This window comes from Pygocentrus nattereri, chromosome 13, assembly GCF_015220715.1.
Source record: "Pygocentrus nattereri isolate fPygNat1 chromosome 13, fPygNat1.pri, whole genome shotgun sequence".
In the NCBI taxonomy this organism is placed as follows: domain Eukaryota; kingdom Metazoa; phylum Chordata; class Actinopteri; order Characiformes; family Serrasalmidae; genus Pygocentrus; species Pygocentrus nattereri.
In genome coordinates, this window is record NC_051223.1 from 26,770,229 (window position 1) to 26,787,339 (window position 17,111).

Here is a 17,111-nt window from a genome sequence, read left to right on the forward strand (position 1 = left end):
GGCAAATGTTGGGAGGTTGTTTTTGGAATAACAGGCTGAGAGGCGCTTACATCCGTAATCCCACCAGCCACTGTCAGAGAGAACGGGAAGAACACAACTGAACAAGATGCTGATTACAAACTCTCCTGACACAAAGCCCTTTTGTTGTTGTTAAGATAAATATAAGATTTCTCTGTGAACTTCACAGCTGTTTTACTTCTCATCTATTAGGTATTTCAGAAAAACAATGTTAGCTGCTTGTTGTTCAACATAATGTGTTTTCAGCACTGAAATAAAACATCAACGCTAAAAAAAAGAAAGCCTTAGCAAAGATGTTGCAAACGTGTGCAATACTTACAGCTTCTTTGTTTCTTTCTGCTTTTTAATGGATTTAATCTAGACTGGCATGGCAAGGAATATTCTATTGTTTTCTTTGCCTAATGTGACAATGTTTTGCTCTTGCTGGAAAAGCGCATTTTGATTGTAAACGATTGCACTGATTTAAAAATGTGCAGGAAACCCAACATGCTCACCTTGGGCAATTTTATGCTAATAAAATGCAGTAATCCCTGACCTGTTCAGCTTTAGAACATTTCCCAGTGCTGAGGATAGGGGTAAAATTTAACCAAAATAATAATAATAACAGTGATTTTAGAAAAACAATATATCTTTATATGTTTTCTCACATGCCCCTATTACTATTCTGTTGGCTGTTACACCTATTACTGCATCACTGTGTAATAAGAACACTCGCAGAAAAACATGAAGCTGGTGAAATAAATAAACTGTGGGCTAAGAACTGTAATGTTTTATCTACTGTTTTTATCAAAAGAGTTATGTACATACAGTTAATAAACTGGTGTAGATTATTGTTGCTGCGGGGAATAAAAAAAGCATCCTATTATCTGTAGGCTCCTTCTTGAAAATCTGGAGCCCAATCTGTGGATTACCAAGATAAATATTTAGCTAGCTAAAATGTCATACAAAACACACAAAGAGTGGCAGAGAGAATGATGTACTAATATACATATTAAGAATGAAATATTATGTTATTTCTTCATAAATTTTGTCAGCCTACTCTTAATATTGATGTGGTTCATGAAACCAATATCAGAGAAGAAAATGAATGTAAAGCATGTGAAATGTGGAACAGCTGCCTTTATTATTCTAAAATTTTCAGAATGAAAAGGTTTTGTTTGTGTTTAGTTCATTCCTATAAGGCTATTTCCACATATCCTAGGATTTCAACGATCAATGGTCAAAACTATTTTAGGGTAAAGACCTTGCAATTCTGAGCTGACAAAATACAGATGGCACTAATAAACACATTTCAACATTAATAAAGTTTTTAAGATTTGGTTTTGCGTGTTTTAAGACAGACATAGAAAATTGGTAAAGCTTCAATCATCATTCATGTTTATCAAAAATAAGGCAAAAAACAGGAACAACAAACAAAAGAAGATACTAATAGATAGACAACACCATCAGCAGAAACTAAGAAGAAGAAGAATCACTAAATCTATCTGTGGAAAGTCCTACAAGCTTACAGTGCCACAAAATAGGTGCTATTCAGCACCACAAAGGCAGGACTAGCTAGGACTCGGAGAGAAGGAAGAGCTAAGTGTGTGTGGAAATGCATGAGTGTAATCATTCAGGATGCCAGCTGAGCTTTAGTTGCTAAAAGGTGCCCAATGTGTAGAGCAGAAGATTCAGTCTCATTAAAATCCTCTCCCAGTCTGTACTTCTGTCACTGCTGCAGATTCGGTGAGGAGCCTAGTGATGAATGGGAACCGGAATGACTTCTTTTCTTCTTACTTCTTATTTTTCATCTTCTTATATGCTGCAGCCCATCAGTGGAAATGAGGTGGAAAATGTTGTCTCTTCCTCATCTGGTCTCTGTGCTGACCTCTCCGTCTCAGACGACTGCCACAGCTCACAGGTAAGTTCACCGCACTGCCCCCACCCCTTCAACGACGCTTTCTCCACAAACCACTGTGGGACTGTATTGCTCATCATAGCAACAACACACAAGAGCTTTCCCTATTCTTTGAACCATATTCAGTTGAATGTTAATGTAAAATCTCTAAGATTCTGTTGCATTCTGATGCTTTGTAAGCCCTCCAGATATTATTATTTACCTGCTTAATGCTTACAATAAGAATGTGTTAAGTTTATTTGTTCTATGAGAATTTTCACTATTTGTGCTTTTAGACAGAATCAATCTGTCTTTGTAAAGTGCAGCCTGAGTGTCCTCTTTCATTAGGATCTCTCTGTGGTGTTCACTCTGCTTTTTTGTCTCCTGAAACAGCCTTGAGTAACTAAAGCAGGAGTGATGGCTTTCAAGGTTCATACATGTCCTGGAAATGTGCAGATAATAGTGAGCAAGTGTCCAAGTGAAAATAAATGCATGCTATTGTAGCTCCCGTTCAGTCATTCCTTTTTTTGCACATAGAGAACCCTTCATTTATTTACTTTGCCGTCAACACAGCCATTAAGTACAAGTGATTCATTTTTCAACGTCAGGAAACAAAACAGAAAAATATATTTAACAGAAAATGACAAAAAATCAACAAAATTGAAAAAAATCTGAATTTAGTGTGTCCACTCTTCACCTTTGTCACAGCTTCCATTCTTCTTGGAACACAGGAATATTTTTCCTCAACTGCAAATGTTAGTCTAAGCTGTTTGTGTTGGTTGCACTCTGGGGTGGTAAGTCCATTGTTCTGAGAGCACCAGCAGCTTCTTTATATGATCTGCAAATTTTCTTATTTATTTGTCTGTTTCTTTTTCTCAGTAGCAGCTTCTTGACAACTATACATTCTTTCAGATCACTGAGTTTTCTCTCCTCATGAAAGATGGACAGAAACACTGCTGATTTTTTTCAGATCTGATACAAGAGTGAAATGTGATTTTCTCCTCTCTCAAAGATGAAAATAAGAAGGTGTTGGTAGTCTACCACATCTTGCATGGTTGTTAGAAGTCCCACATTCTCTATATCTTTTCATAATTTATAGTATTTGTCCATTCATCATGAAATATTCAAACGAGAGAGATAGAAAGAAACAGGCTTACGTTTGGCCTACACTACAAATTAATTTGTCTGATTTTTGAGGATGAACAGATTTTGCCCCTCTAAAAAATGACATTTGTGAAAGGTCTCCCGATATCAGGGTGATCTTAAAGGATGATCTTTCCAGATTACCATGTGGTGTGTGTGTCTATAATCCAATCTTTACTCCCTCTCCAGTTGGGCTGACCTGATTGTAAATTGTAAATGATAAACATGTTTAATATTCATGAATCAGTATCTTGTAGTAGTCAGTGTGAATGAAAGAAGTTGTATGAATGCTGATGGCTAAATTGAGACCTAAGTGGCTACAAAGACGGAGGGTTAACTTGTAGAGTTGTGGCAACAGCATGCAGAATCTGTAGAATGTGTTCTGAAAAACATACCCAATTTTTTTCTTCTTTCTTTTCTTGGCTTTTTATTTGTAAATCACACACCACTAATGTAGCAATAAGCCTCACTGTTTCGATGTAAACTCATGTTAGTTTGCAGGAGATCCTGTGATGTAGCTGTTTATGAGAAACTCCCCCATGGTTTTCAGAATCTGAGCCATTGGTCAGAACTCTTGTCCGTTTGCGTAAGATTGTGTAATGTGGGGACTTAATTATTATCAAGGACAAAAATTTCAGGGAAAAATGTCATTATGGGAGGGGTCTCTTGCATTGTCAACATTGTTTAGGACTTTTAAAATCCTGTAGTGTGGGCCTGCCTTTACAAGGTTCTGAGAAGACAGTGACTACATACACATATGGAAATGGGATGAGTACATTCACACACAAAGCAGAGCATGTATTCAGTATGTTTCTTTAATGGTGATTAGAAAGTGTCCTCTGTGCTGCAGGTTCTTCTCCTGCATCCCAAAATTAATCACACAACAGCAGAGCTGCTCTCACTCTTACAAGCGGCTCCAGAGTTTAATTAGCTGTGGATAATATGACTGTCTGGAGGTTTGAGCTCCACTGACCGTTTTCTCACCAGCTGACTGTCTCCTTGATGCTTTGATTTGAGGGATCCATGCATTTAACGTCTGTTAATCTGTAGTTATGCCTTAACACTTTCTAAAACAATATCTGCTGATTGTCTTGTGTACAATGAAGATCAATTTAAAATGTAATGCAATGTTTTACTCCTTTTGTATTGTGCTGTTTTATTGATCTGTTTTATTTTCTTTAGGTGTAGGTTTTTAGCTTGTGAAGCATTTGCAACATAAAAAGTTGTTATAATTATAGTTTTAGAGGAGAACTGTAATTTTAGAAATCTGATATTTGTTTGTATATTTATTGTTCCAGAATGGATGGTCGCTTTTCAGTTGGTCTGGTCGCTATTTCATACACTTCCCATGACATGCTGCTGAAATCGTGGAGGTTTTCCTGGTGGTGATCTGTCGATGGAAGATTTATGTTGGACAGAGTGGTCGAGCTTTGGTGCTCTAATGTTTTAGAAGTGGAAAAGCTCTCCAGTGGGACATGAATTTATGACTGTTCTTAATCTGTCAGAGCGGTTGTACAGGAAGCACTCAAAGGTTCAGGGCGCAGGAAGAGGACTGTAGAACAGGCAGCATGCCCACCATCTACAGGGAGGTGACCTACAAAAAGTACCGGAACCCATTCAGCATTAAGATGTGAAGATCTGTTCATGTGTCTCCTGCTGTTTCAGATGGGTCAGAACAAGAGAAGTATATAGCATCCTGAACTGTAGAGAGGCGGGAAAAAAGTACAGGAAATCCACAGTTCTTACTTCAGCAAAGAACTGTCAAAGATGTAGATCTATCATGGCAGATATAATAGAAAGCTAGAAAGTTTGTGAACTCTTTGGCATTCTATGAAACTCTCCCGAGGAGTGGTCAAACAGCAAAAATTAGTCCAAGGTATAATATTTCAGGAGATCGTAAAGGACACAAGCATCTAAAGATCTACATACAGGTTAATGTCAGTGTTCATGCATCCACCATTAGGCTAATGCTGAACAAGGATAGTATAGAATAGTATGAATGGTCACAGTGTTTGAAAGGTGCTATATTAAAAACCTGGCTTGCTTTGCCTAAGGATAAAATTGCTATCTGTTCAAAGTTTTGTTAAGACCACCTTGATAATCCAGAAAACTGCCAGTTATTAGAACTTTTTGGCTTAACGTTTTATCTGGATAAAACAAAGCATAATTCCATCTCATTCCAGCATAAGAACCTTATCCCAGCTGTGAAACACAGCGGTGGCAGGGTTATGATTTGAGGCTGTTTTGCTGCCATAGGACCAGGAGAGCTTGCCGTCATAAGATCGTATAGATTGTAGAATTAGATTTATGTAGATTTATGTAGAAACACAAATATTACTTTTTACTTTTTTAAATAAAGCAGTAAATGTTTTTATTCCATTTGGTGACAGTCATTGGCTTGTTTGGCTTTGGGGGTGTATATGTAGTTTGATTTTGCTTGACCCTCAAACCTTCACGTGGACATTTTGATTATGTTAATGTAGAGGTGGCAGTGTGGAAATGCACAGTAGGTTTGCTATGGAGAGACAGCAGGGGTTTTGAGGGACCTTCATTTAAAATTTAATTAGCTGAGGAGGTCACATTACATGTTCACATTAATCTAATTGAAAATTTGCATAATGGTTGTGGTATTCAGACAGTTCACAGTATCATACTGTGATATTTACAGCATTGCATTTTGACTGTGCACAGAGGTCTGGGTTACACACTTCTAACTAAGTTTAGCTTATTTTAACAAACGTGTTCCCTGTGAAGATAAATATTGTCCTCACATCTGTGGCAGCAAGTAGCTACATGTACAGGTAAATTACTGCTTTATTAGCACAGGAGTAGGCCAAGGAAATTTTAAGTTCAACAGTTGATAGATTTTCAGCATTATTTTATCACTCCACTGCATCTTAAATATGATTGGTTGATCATGTCATTCTTCAAAAGCAGTGAAGTTCAGCCCATACCAGAATATGACAAATAATAAGACCATGTTGAAATACTCTTAGGATATTATTATGATGTCTATATTAAATGTATTTATAAGTACAATTATAAGTACAATTTATAGACACGCTTAATAAACATGTCAGCCTGGTCACAAACATCATCACCAAACAGAAATGATCTGTTAGATTAAAGTTAATTTTAGATAGATAGATAGATAGATAGATAGATAGATAGATAGATAGATAGATAGATAGATAGATAGATAGATAGATAGATAGATAGATAGATAGATACTTTATTGATCCTGAAGGAAATTTTAACTCTTGCCATGCAAACAAGCAATGCATTAACAATGGAAATGTCTTAGAGCTGTGACTATTAATTAACATAACTGAAAATAAAGAATAGGTTACACTAAGAAGTAGTTTCCTGTGGCTTTTAAACCCATAATAACATTGGGTTACACTTCTGTATAGGACAGCATGCCCTTATAATACCCTTATGGAGCCCCATCTATCCAGTAGCAGATAGTTAACTGGCTGCTTATTATGACTTCATTGTAGCGCTCCCAGATCACTTTTATTTGTGTGTTATACATGATAATCTTATATATAACATATAAAGTGTCCATTATTATGTCCTTATCAATCCAATGAGTGGTAGCTAATATATCAGGCCTTTAACTGCTAATTAACTGGCTCCTCATTACTACTTTATTAAGCAGTAACTTGGATGAATAAAGGCCTAATAACATATGAGTTACATTACACCCCATCAGAATAGTTTTTCCTTTCTTTTTAATGCAGTAGTTTTGTCACAATTGGCCCCTCCCAGTCTGGTCCATGTGCTATTGGTTTACCTTTTGATCTTCCATGTGCGTTTGTTTTGGTCTAGTCCATGTGCTTTTTGTTTTGATTCCAGTCCGGCCCCTTGTTTGGTTACTCCGCCCCTGATTGTTCCCACCTGTGTTTCACCTGTGTCTTGTGATCCCTAGTTAGCCTTCATGTATTTAAGCCCTGTGTTTTCCTCTGTGTGTTTGCAGGTCTTTGTTTGTCATTAGATGTTTGGCTGGTGTTTATTGTTTGTTTGTTTGATTTGTTCGTCTGGCTTGTTCTGTACAATTTTGGATATTGGTGTTCTTAGTCATGTTATGACATGTTATGATGTATTATACACAAAAAGTGCTCTAGAAATTGTTCAATTCACATAAGGACAATATAATGCCCTCCTATAATGAAGAATGAATTATTACACCTGCATCTTTTTGGTGATACTGTGCTTGTTTGTGTTTTTTCATAAATATTCATAATTTTATGATAATAGTCATAACTATCAGAATAGTTGTAAAAATCATAACCTGTATAATGCTTGGAGCTTTTAAGTAGACACAATTTGAAATATTTTGCTTATTGGCTTGTCCTACAGTGTGGCTGAGAGTTGATGTTAGGACATGCATGGAAAATGCATGTCCTAGTCTTGATGAAAAAAATCATGATATTTATATATTTGGAGTTTTTTCTATGATTTTTCCTTTTTTAATGAATTTCTTACAATGTTCACTATACTCAACTAATTTCTTTGCTATGCAGCTTTAAACTGGAGTTTCCACTAGAACTCTCCAGTTCTCTGAATGGAAGTAGTAGTTTTAAAAGTATAATGTGACTCATTCATTCGTGTCTTTGTAATCTTTGTGGTGGCTCCAAGCATGTGCCTTAGCTACCCATTTATTCTGAGGGTAAGTAAAGCTTTCACTCTATAGCAGATCTTTCATATTCTTGTTCTCACTGTCAAGATTAGTCACAGGATATGTATCTGGTATCTGATGTGCTTTTACGTAGTTTTCTTTGACAGTATCCTTGATGTTGCACCATAAGAGTGTCTATCTGAGAAAAGCTTCTTCAGTCTGAAGTCAGTCTTTGGTACAGCTCCACATAGTAATTGAAAAGTACAGAGATGAAAAGTAAGAAAAAATGATGAGTGTAAATTATGTCTCTCTAAAAAGTTTCCTGAGTGTATTCTTTGTGGATGTGGTATTTTCCACATTTTTGTCCTTCCAGCTTGAAAATATGTGCTTGTATGTCCCTTAAAATCTGAAAATCCCGTTCTTGTTCGTCTACGTTTGGCAGGAACATTGAAAATGGCTTGTTGATTTTCTTTAGGCCAATTTTCAGCTTGGAATAACAATTCCAAGTGAATATGTAGATGCCCTTTGGTGTTTCAACTCTTCATAACATGACTATTCAGCATTAATTAATGTAATAACATTCCAAAGCGTACTAACAAAAAATAACATATGATCAGGATGTATCTGGCCATATTTTGGTTCTGGGTGATCTGAGGCTTTTCTGTCTGATAAGATGTCCTTCACACATTGGACGGATGCTGGCTTCAGCACCAGAATTGTCAGATGAAACATATTTGGAGCTTTGACATGTTCAGAGCTTTGACTTGAAACTGCAGAGTTTGGTATTTTTGGTACACAAGGGCTCTTAAGTGGCTGGGCTTTTGTCATGGTTCTAAGGCAGTGGTATAAAGGTGAATGCTGAAATGAAAAGCTCATGTTATTTGTTTTCACAAAGCTGCCTGACAAAGATAAAGAAATAAAATGTTCCATTTACCCATTGACAGAGTTTGAATCAATATCAACAGGAAATACCACAGCACCGCAGTGTGAATGCTGAAATCTGTAATGAATAGGCAGCACTTGAAACTGTGAGCGATTCTCATTCTCAGTTTAAAATGAGCATTAAGCAAAGGTTATTGACACTGTGTCTCTGTATTCAGGGAGTGAAGAGCCCTTTTCCCATCACAATGAAGCCTTCTCATCTCCACATCAAAACACTTTCCTGCATGTCTACATAACATACAGTCATACTGCATGTGTTTACTCCCATGTGTGCGTGCAAGGGGGAGTAATTGTCTATTCAGTTAACAGTACTACTACAGCTGTGCAATATATAACTGTACAAAGTGAATTATACTCAGAGCCAACTGTAGCCACTTACTGTACTGTATTGTATATGTTGTATCAAGTGTTGAAGTTTAGTATGTATCAGGAAATTGGAGTTATTGGGAATGCTAAAACAACAGATCTACAGTGTTTACACTAATGTCTTTTATGTGGGTTTTTGTGGAGCTCTGTCTATCCTTCTATCTATCTATCTATCTATCTATCTATCTATCTATCTATCTATCTATCTATCTATCTATCTATCTATCTATATGGATAGACACATACAGGCAGATAACTCCATGTTCATCTATGAAATCTTGCAAATGGACAGTGAGCAGCAACCTAGACAGCAGCATACATCAGCACTGTGGGCAGCAGCAGCACAGCTCTACATGTAAAAAAAAAAAAAGCACAGCGAACTAATGACCTTGAAAGTACAGGCAAAAAGTTCTGAACTGGAAATGTGGGCACATTGTTGAAATAACCATTCAATGGATCATGGATCACACTTGCCACCTCATTAGAATTCATTTGTTGGAGTCAGGCCAGAGTCACTCTTGAATACTGAGGTGAAGGTTTTGAATAAATGTCACCCAATGAAAATGAATGACAATACATTGTGGTTAATCTATAGAGAAATGGATGTCTCCCTCACTGCCTATGTATTTGTATCTATATGTCTGTATTTCAAGTAGTGTATTTCGTGTTCCTCTACCCAACAAGGCAGTTCTTCAGTACTGTGGGCAACAGCCAGCACCAGTTTTACATTTTAGCACCATGGACAGTAACCACTGTTGATATAGTAGAGTATTGGAACACCATGGACAGCAGCCAATGTTGTTGTAAGCAGTTCAGCACCACGGACAGCAGCAACACAGGCCTGCAAATGAAAAGAAGACAGCAAAACTCAGAAGACGAATGGCCTTGAAGGTAAAGCAGGAATTTAAGAGAAATAAAGTTTTTCACATTAAAGGTACAGTCACATTAGTGGCATGGACCACTCAATGAAGTAGTTCTAATAAATTAACATGGAGACACCCCAATGTCACTCTTTAAATACTTAGGTGAATGTTTCATATAAATGTAAAGTATATAACGTTTTTAGATGCAATGTCCTCTTATAGCTAATTGCACTAGATCAGAAAACACCTTGTAAAGAAAAGCCATGTGCCCTCCACAATGTTCTGCAGTTTCACCTTCATTCTAGCTGTATGGTTCTTCTGCAGGTCCGGACAGCAGTGTCACAGACAGGCGGGTCACCTAAGACCTTTACCAGATAATTGAGTCCTCTGACTCCCTCTACTAATTTGCGCCTCTCTTCTTTTCCTACAGGATACCCAAGAGGCAAAAACAGAAGGAGTGAGTCAGGGAGGGGAAAATAACTTGCCTGGGTACAATATGTTAATTGCTTTCTGTAACTGACAGATTCTTTAAAGGTCATAGTGTGAGAATAGATTAATGAAATGGTAGTTTTACTGTTAGAACAATGCCTGTCCACAGGTATGAATTTAAGCTCTTTAACTCTTTTTGGTGTTCTGCCACCTCTGAAAACATCCTAATGATAATCTAGTTAGCGTTTTTTAGTATAAATAAATGTTTTGGAATGTTTACAAAGATGATGTGTTAAGAAAACAGTGCTGTTGAAGGCTGATCTCTTAAAGCTTGTGAAGGATTGCTGTTCTTTAGTAAAACAATTTTGGAGTGGTCCGAATGTTCAAGGTCATTGTTCAGTTATGAAGTGATTTTTGAATGTTCAACCCCAAGTTATGTAGCTCTGAGAGAAATGGAATGGTAAACACATGCATGGTTCCTCAAACTTTGAGAGGTTAATTTAGCTCTATAAGCCTTTCTTTTATTGATCTGGTGGCCCTTCTTTTAGTGGACTAGCATTCCAGATAGGTGAGGCAACTCCCCTCAGAGGTCTTGACTTCCTGTAATACCTGCTGATGAGCGTTTGGTCCAAGGCCTGAGAAAGCCATCATGAATCAGTCGTATATATCATGTGACATTCTGAAAGCCGATCTCCATCTCTCTCTACTTTCCTTCAGTCAATAATGGTATGACCTGGGACATGCAGAAATGGAGAGCACACAGCAGCTTTTATATTAGAGCCAGTAAAGGAGGGAGCGGGAGATGGAGGGGGCTTCGGTATACACAATATCAGTCAAATTACTGTTCATTCACAATGGCAGATTTAGATCATAATAGAATGCAACCATGCATGTGGACGATGCATTTGGGACAACTAGCAGTGCTTTATGTTTAGATTTTATTCTCTTGGACCCTATTAGGCATAGAAAACAATGCTGGCATCAGAGCACTAGTATGCTAGTATCACCCTTTATTTCCACTCTTTTGACAAGAACAGGCTATTCCAACTTTATTTTCCACAGCCCTACATAACAATGAGAGAAAATCTGAACAGCCCACTTGTATGTAGCTGTGTAGCAATGTCATTTCTGACTCGACCTGCATCATGAGAGCAGAGTGAAGTGACTCACTGTGTCGCTGCTTCTCCATCCAACCCTCTGTTGCATCAGCCAAGGCACAAATAATGAAGTTTGAAGGAGGAGGATGAAAAAGACTCAGCCTTTATGTTCGCAAGCTGCAGCTAAGGACCCTTCAGTTCTAATCATCTGCTGCAATGCCAGCCACCAGTTGTACTCCTGATATAATCTTTCTGTCTCTCTCTTGTACGCTGTTGTTGTCTTTTTTTAATTTTGTCGCTGAAGTATACTGATGGATGAAAAGGGGTAATCTCATGAACAGTACTTTAGCTAAAGAGTAAATTTACCTAAAGCCACTAAAGCTGAAATGTATTCTTTTGTAATAAAAAAACACCATTATTGTGGCCAGTTCAACCCCTGTTTCATCTCTGTTATAGGCATGCACAGTGCTCAGTACAAGAGTAAAAATATACCTCACAGTATGCAGGTCAGCCATCCAATGACATTGCCCTCTGGTAGCAATGCCTACTTTGTGCTGCACTAAACAAATGAGCTTGAAGTATGAGAAGCAGGCTGAGATAACCCAGTCATAAGTTAACAGAGTTGTCACTCGTCTACCTAATCCTAGGTGAAGGTAGCTGTGGGAAAAACTGCCAGAGCAAATCACAGTGAATGTAACAATGTAGTTTTTTTTTTTTTTGCCTGTCTATACAAGAAATTATTGCTGTTCTAGTTATGCTATTTTCTGCTATTCTATCTGTGCTGTTTCCAGTGTTACATTAGCACAAAGCTAACCATGCTGAATCTAGAATTTCCCACACTGGCTTTAATGGTACCCTACTTCAGTACAACTCATATATCCATGCCTTTTCTGCCCATCCATCTCTGTTTAAGTGCTGGTAACTTCACCTCCTTTTGTTTGTTTACGTGTGCTGAGACTCTAAGATAGCATCCAACATGACATGTATGCACATGTGTATGTCAGCAATATTATTGCAATCATGTCAACTGACTACATTTTAGTCACATTGAAGTTAAAGTTGAATTTAAGTGATTTGCAAAAACATTTTCACAATTAAATCATTACGATGTAAACAGAGTCATTCAGAGTGGTTTGTAATGCTAGAGATAGAACTGTTTACGCATGGTTATGAATGTGCAGCCTGATGTCTGAGACTTTTCAGATTTTCCTCTATTTTACCATTATCAGCGTCACATATATAAGCTCAGAAAATATCTGTTGGTTGCTTTGGATAGTAAATAAAATGGCTTCATTTACACTGTAGACATGAGCTGCATTCAAAGGCGAGGGTGCAGCCAAGATAGTGCAGGCCCCCAGTAGGACTGTCCTATGAAGACTTCTCCTTAGTAGCCTATTGGTCAGACAAATGGAACAGTCCCAATGAGGCTGTGTGGTGATGTCACTAGAAACATCCAACCTCCTGCATTTGTCGTGCGAAACTTGTGAGGCAATTGGTGAGAGAAAATGGAGCACATTACATTATGTGTTACTATTGTAGCTAATACACCAACGAGCTTATGTAGTATGATAAACTATACATATATACAAAAACATCTGATTAAAATACAATATACGGGTCAATGTTTTAATTAATTAATCAATTTACACTTTATAAGGTCATGAGGAAGAATTCAAGGATGAAAATTTTAAATTTTAAAACAAACTCTGCACCATTTCCATGATGTTTTTTGGGGTTTTTTTTCCCTCCCCCCTTCACATTGTTTATGCATACAGAACTGTTGGTAACCGAAGGCCTGGAAGGATACATTAGTTGCATCCTTGAAATCACTCTGAACATAGGCTGCATTTCTAGGCTGTATACAAAGGGTCCTTCACTTTGGAACAGTCTGCTATGACGTTTCGGTAAAGAAATGCAGCCTAGGCTTTGGAACGCAGCTATGGGGTCCCATGGTTCCTACCACCACTGTAAAGAAATCAGTTATTACATTTCTGTACAATGAACCATGTCACCTCAAACCACTCTGACTTTGTTTACATCTCAATGACTGAATTCTGCAGAATTTTTTTTTAATGGTGTAATTCTCCTTTAATGCAATACAGACAGAGCAGTGTTACTTTATTACTGCTCTGTCTGTGTAATATTAAAGTGTAGTATGCACACACGTTCCTTATTAAACTGTCCAAATGTTCCTCCCATTTTTGAGCCTTTTTCAAAGTTAAACTAGAGGTGGAGTTGTTTGAAACTAGAGGGGTGTCGTTACTCTAAAGCACATAATGAGAGAGATGCAGTAATTAAGCAATTATTCACTGCAGCAGTCAATCTTAATTTAAACACCATGCAATCATACATGAAGTACATTCATTAATACCCCCTTATTATTTACTTATTTTATTTATAATGAACCCTCCTATTTGTTTATTATATGATTGAGGCCTTTTTTTTTTACTTAGGATGCAGCTAGAGACACACACTCTTACATTACTCCAGAAAAATCTAAATAAATATAAAAATATACATCTAACTTTCAACATCTGCAATGAAAATAAAATATTAATCCATGATCTTTAGGATAAACTTTTCACTGCATATCATTTAAACCACAAATTCATCAATTGAAGTGGACACTTTCTCTCAATTTTAAAGTAAACAGTGCCCCCTTTGGTGACATTTGGTATGACCAAAATGATGCACTGAGGTGAGCTGTGTCCTCTAACAGCACATCCTCACATCAACACTAGACATGGCCTTGCCACTGTTGCAGCCACAACTGAAACTAATTTAAAGACAGAGGTAGAATGATTGTGAAGGTGCACTCAGAGATATGTTGGATTTGTTTTGATACAATCTGCTGGTGTTTGTGGCTCATTGATGCAGATTTTAGACTGTAGCTATATTATAAGTAATATCTTTTGAAGAGCAATAACAGAAACACATCATATTGACCAATCTGCCACTATGTCTAAAGAACTCTAAAGCATGCACAAATTTACTTCCCATTGAAAACTTCTTCTGTGCAATATCAGCTAGATCAGGGATGGTGAACTGCAGTCCTGCACAGTTTGGTGATTTTCCTACTCAACACACACCTCATTCAACTCAGCAGCTAATTGCCGACTTTAGTAGGTATGTTAAGAGCCAGACAATCACCCAACTGTGCTGGACACAAGCCCCCCGGTTGACATTCAATAGGAGAGAGAGGTGCCTCCAGCAACTCATGCTCATCCCCACATAAATATATATACACACCTCAAGCCATACTGTAAATTATGAAGGCTGTAAATCTGCTACAACACGCCACCACCTTTTATCTATTTATTTACTTTTTATTTACAATTTCAGTCTCGATGGAGAGGAACTAATTAATAATCCATTCATTTTGTTGTGCAGTGATAACATATGGGGCTAAAAAGAGCAAGCAGAGTCTCTACTTCCTACTACTACTTTTTTTATTTTCTGCTGAAATATTAAAAGAGGCTTGGAGATTTGTGAGTAGTACATCCACATGCCTCGTATGTCTTAGCATTTATCAGATAGTTTATCAGGCACATACTTCACAGAAATGTAAAGCCTGGATATTCTCTCTCTCTCTCTCTCTCTCTCTCTCTCTCTCTCTCATGTAAATTCTCCACACCTATAAAGTAGACCTCTGATATGTGATTTTCTAATGCTAAATTACAAAGCTATATCACTGCCCCATGTATTCGCATGGGCTGTGTGACATGATGTATAGATATGCATTGGAGAAAAGAGATGGTAATGAAAGAGTGACTGAATGCTGGACCCAGAGCTCTAGAGGATGTCCTGCCCACAGCAGGAGTGAAGAGGAGAATGACAGCTTCTTTTCTCTCCACTGCTCTCTTTTCCCAGCCTCCTGCTGATTTACATCTCATAGGCTCTTCCTCCTTCAACCCGCTGTCATTGAAGGCAGATTAGATTGGTCTTAGTCTGATCTGGACATCAAGCATCCATCCGCAAGTTCATATTGCATGAGATGGCTTAGAATGCTATTCTTCCTACAGGCAACTCCGTAATGGGATACTACAGCCATTTATCTCTCTCTCTGTCTCTCTCTCTCTATCTCTCTCTATCTATCTATCTCTTTATCTTTCTATCTTTCTGTCTCCCCCCTCATCCTTTCATTCTCCATCTTGATCACTGTTTCGCTTCATATTCTTTCTCTATCTTTCTCTCTTTTCTTTTTATCTTTCATTTCTCATTCTTTGTTTCTGTTTTTCTGTTTATTTCTTTCTCATTCTCTCTTTCTGCAATCTCTCTCACTCTTTCTACTTCTTTTCTTCTTCCACCTTTCTTTCTCTTTTGCTCATTCTTTGTTTTCTCTCTATCTTTTTTTTCTGTTTGTCTCTTCTGCTTTCTTTCATTCTTTCATTCTTTCATTCTCTCTCTCACTCTTGCTTACTGGCTCTTTCTCTCCCTTTCTCTCATTCAGTCTCTTTCTGTCTTCCTCTCTTTATCCTTCTCTATCTGTCTCTCTCTCATTCTTTCATTTTTATTGTTTTCTTTATTCTTCGTTCGCTATACATTTCTTTATATATTTACATTTTTCTTTCATTCTTTCCCTCACCTTTTCTCAGTTTCTCTCTCTCTTTCATTCTTTCTCTATTCTTTCATTCCTTTTTTTCATTCTCTCTTTTTCTTTCTCTCGCTCTCTCTCTCTCTCTCTCTCTCTCTATATATATATATATGTATATATATATGTATATATATGGTTATTCATTTTCTTGGTTTCTTTCTTTCTCCCATCTTTCATTCCTTCAATTTCCCTCATTCTATTTTTCTCTTTATCTTTCTCCCTCTCTCATCCTTTTTTCTTATTTTTTCTTTCTCATTTTTACCACACACATTTTCTCTTTCTCTATCATATCTTAAATAATTCTTTCTTCACTCCACTCCTCCTATGTCCAAACTACTGCAGCTCCAGATTCCTAAAGTCTTTCAATCCATCTCCATCCTTTCTTATCTTCAGTTTTATCAAGGACCTTTGAGTGGCAGCCAATCAGAGGTTCTTCTGCATCAGCCTCGCTGACACCCAGCAAGAGGGGGAGAGAAAGATAAAGATGCATTGTTATAAAAAGTAGTTGTAAAAATATGTGCCATGAAAAAAGTAAGAGTGAGAAATAATCATGTAACAGGGGAGAGGAAAAAATAAACATTGTGTGGAAAGAGAGAGAGGGAAGAGAGAAACATTCGAGGGAGTAGATGGTGTTTTTCGTTCTTTTTTCCACTTACACTTGTGGGTATATGCACTCAGAGATGAGCACTCTTGAGCTTGCAGTGCATGTTTAGAGAAAGGTGATGGAGCAGAGAGACCTGTGCTTTGCTAAGGAGGGACACAGCGGCATGCCTGCAAAAACAGAATTCATCAATAGAGCATGAAAGCTAAAAGTAAACTCTCTCTCTCTCTCTCTCTCTCTCTCTGTCTCTCTTTCACACATTCATTCTCAGATGGATGACAGGGATGTCCTGAAAGAGCGCAGGCAAGTGTGTAATTCCTCTCACTAATCTAAAGGTTATCATTAAGGCAAATGACAGATGTGCCCCGCAGACCACAGCTTATACCACAGCCTCACAGATACATCACTTCACACCAGGGTAGAAGCATTTGATTAAAGTCTGAAACGAATTCAAAGCAGCGGAGACAGGCATGCAGGCATCAGAGAATACGAGCACTGACTGGGATTTGACTGATGAGTTTCCTGTGCCAGAGATTTAAGAGAAGAATTCTGCACATGTTT

General features: G+C 37.6%; 1 long non-coding RNA gene across 1 annotated transcript in view; it reads left to right on the forward strand.

Moving 5' to 3' along the window:
* Positions 1 to 1,675: 1,675 nt before the first annotated feature.
* LOC119265001 overlaps positions 1,676 to 17,111 on the forward strand; it is a 148,895-nt gene continuing 133,459 nt past the window's right edge. The window contains exon 1 of the long non-coding RNA XR_005131327.1: positions 1,676 to 1,918. This is a non-coding gene — a long non-coding RNA (uncharacterized LOC119265001). The remainder of the gene's footprint in view (positions 1,919 to 17,111) is intronic.